The sequence below is a fragment of the Rosa rugosa genome, chromosome 4, assembly GCF_958449725.1.
Source record: "Rosa rugosa chromosome 4, drRosRugo1.1, whole genome shotgun sequence".
NCBI classification, from domain to species: Eukaryota; Viridiplantae; Streptophyta; class Magnoliopsida; order Rosales; family Rosaceae; genus Rosa; species Rosa rugosa.
In genome coordinates this window covers 36,410,753-36,413,713 of record NC_084823.1, presented here as the reverse complement: position 1 = coordinate 36,413,713, position 2,961 = coordinate 36,410,753, and the positions used below count along the sequence as shown (strand labels likewise).

General features: G+C 35.9%; 1 pseudogene; it reads left to right on the top strand.

The window, feature by feature from the left end:
• The first annotated feature begins 1,204 nt into the window (after positions 1–1,204).
• LOC133745289 (uncharacterized) lies at positions 1,205–2,030 on the top strand (annotated as a pseudogene).
• The last annotated feature ends 931 nt before the right edge of the window (positions 2,031–2,961 follow it).

Here is a 2,961-nt window from a genome sequence, read left to right as displayed (position 1 = left end):
TATTATTTAAAAAAATAAATTGGGCAAATAGGGTCTCAACTGCAACCTCATCAACAATTGTACATATATAGAACTAGCATTGGACCAACTTGATGTCGATCTCCATAGCTACTACTTGGAGTCTATGATCTCATGCGGCAGCATATCACTCTATATTTAGCTGTTGACTTAGTCTTGTGGTAGTGCATTTATTTATGTCTAACAAAATATATCGGTAAATGTTACAATTAAGTTTGATCCTCATTAGTCTAATCAGAAAATAACAAAATAAAAAAATATCCAAAGCCTATCTCTATATGTAAATCTGAGAAAACTTTAGTTCTAAAGCTTTTAGTTTAGAGTATAAATAGATTAACAGGTTAACAAATACAAAACAATTATAAATTAATTATACAAGTCACATTAAAGAACACAAACACCACATGAATTTTCATCCTCACTTCTTTTCTTTAGAGTGTACTGTATATCTTCGGAGTGCCTTCATTTAACGATTATTTACACAATAGAGCCGTAATTTTGCATTAGTATTTTCATTGCTAGCAGGAATTCTCAATGATCACCTAAGAATTCACCTTTTTTTTTTTTTTTTTTTTTTTTTTTTTGACATGACCTAAGAAATCACTTAAAGACGTCCAAATATTGGTATCGATTACCAATAAATCATTATCCCAAGAACTTCATCGAAAAAAATCATCATCATCCCATGAATGATTAATGAGTTCACAGGAGATAGATGAACCTTGGGTTGAAACCATCCTGCCTTCCAGGAAATGTAGAAATATAGTCAAAGTTTTATGGATGATGAGAAGCTTTGCGGTGTCCTAAAGTCTTTGTTAGAGATCGAGATCCTTGTTTATTCTCTACTTCTTGTACTTTTCAGACTGATTGAAGGAAGACAAAAGAACCTCACCCAGTCACAAAAGTCGTAGGCCATCTAGAAGGCTATTCAATTCCCACCTTTGGCTTTGGACGCGTATGCTGGTGGAATACAATTCTTTCCTCCAAGTTCAACTTACATGTTCCAGGAATCTTATTCTACTCGGTAACATATCGAAATTGTCCAAACTCCAAACACTATATATACAAACATTCCTTCTCTTCCATTTCATCAACACCATAAACAAACAAACAAACTCCCTTCACTTCACAGTTTGATAAATCATACATAGCAAACTAACCCACAACAGCACAGAGATTTTGTTTTCAGTTTTATTGAGAGATGGCAGAGAAGACCCAACAGACTTATCCTGCAGCCCAGCAAATGGATACACAAGAAGTGATGGAGAATCTTTGGTCTCCGAAGATGAGCTGAAACGCAAGAAGAGAATCAAGTTGTTTACCTACATTGGTATTTTCATTGTGTTTCAGATCATAGTGATGACTGTATTTGGTCTTACCGTGATGAAAGTCAAGACCCCCAAGGCTAGATTGGGCGAAATCAGTGTCCAAACTCTCAACTCTGTCCCTGCAACACCTTCATTTGATGCAAAGTTCACAACCCAGATTAGGATCAAGAACACAAATTGGGGTCCATACAAGTTTGATGCAGGTAATGCGACATTCCTGTACCAAGGTGTGACTATTGGGCAGGTTGCTATTCCTAAGAGCAAGGCTGGAATGCGTTCCACCAAGAAGATCAATGTCGAAGTCAGTGTGGATACTAATGCTTTGCCAAGCAGTTCTACACTTGGAAGTGAATTGAACAGTGGGGTGCTGACACTGACCAGCCAGGTTCAGTTGAAAGGAAAAGTCGAATTGATGCTCATAATGAAGAAGAACAAGAATGCTGTAATGGACTGCACCATAGCATTTGATTTGTCCTCAAAGACTGTCAAAACTTTACAATGCAAGTGATCATATAATCCAAGTGAGTGCAGGAAGGTGGAGCTAGGCTGCATCTACAACTAGCATTTGGATTGGGGGATGACAAAAGACTAGTTCTTGATTTGTTATTGTACATTCTTTATTCTTTTGTGGAGCATGGATTTGTTGAGGAGTTATATGAATATATTGCTGTTTATTAATTTTCTTATCACTGAGAGGCCACTAGCAGCAATTAGTTGCAAGATACTGGCTAAAGTTCTACATGAAGACGATATATAAATGAATCTAATCAGTTTTTAGTTTCATTCAATATACTAAACTAATACAACAAAAACGTAGAAAGATGAGAAAATGTCATAGGCCAAATAGCTAGTAGTGCGAGTCTTCAACAAGCTGGGATGAGTAGTCAATTGATACCTTAGCTACTGGTGCCCGACATGTTTTTTTTTTTGAAACAGGCTCAATTATCTTTGGTTCTAACTTCTAAATATAATCAACCACGACAAGTGGTCGAGTTAAATCTCAATTTATTTTTAGTGGCCAGGGGAGAGGAAACGTTATGACAAAATCCCCCGACACTGATTAGTATCTGTGCCTAGGAAATTTTTAAGGAACCATGTGATCTCGATTAAAGAAAAAAAAGAAGATAAACTTCTAAATATAATCATTAATGGAAGAGAATAATGAGAAAAATAAACTCATTGTAACCGTCTCATTGTTCTCCACTCTTTGATCCTAAAGACAGTTAACACAAGTACATCATACATACATTTCATTTAGAGCTATCAATTTTACATAACTCAAAACTATGGGTTAAACATGCATGAATAATTGGCTAAAAAAACCTGCATGTGTTTAAGGAAATCTCTTTTCTGTGTTTGGCCCAAACTCTAGGTTACTTGACCTAGTGGTAATAGGGTTAAATTAGAAGGATCTAGATTTCTATTCAATGTACGATTACTTTCCTTGTATGATTGAGATTCTATGCATTGTAATCCTCTATATAAAGAGGCCCCTATTATCAATGAGTATACACAGCAAATTCCTCTCAATTTCAGTTTCTCTACAACACGTTATCAGCACGAAGCCCTAACCCTGAAACCCTAAATTTGTAACCCTCAAATCCCAGAAACCTCC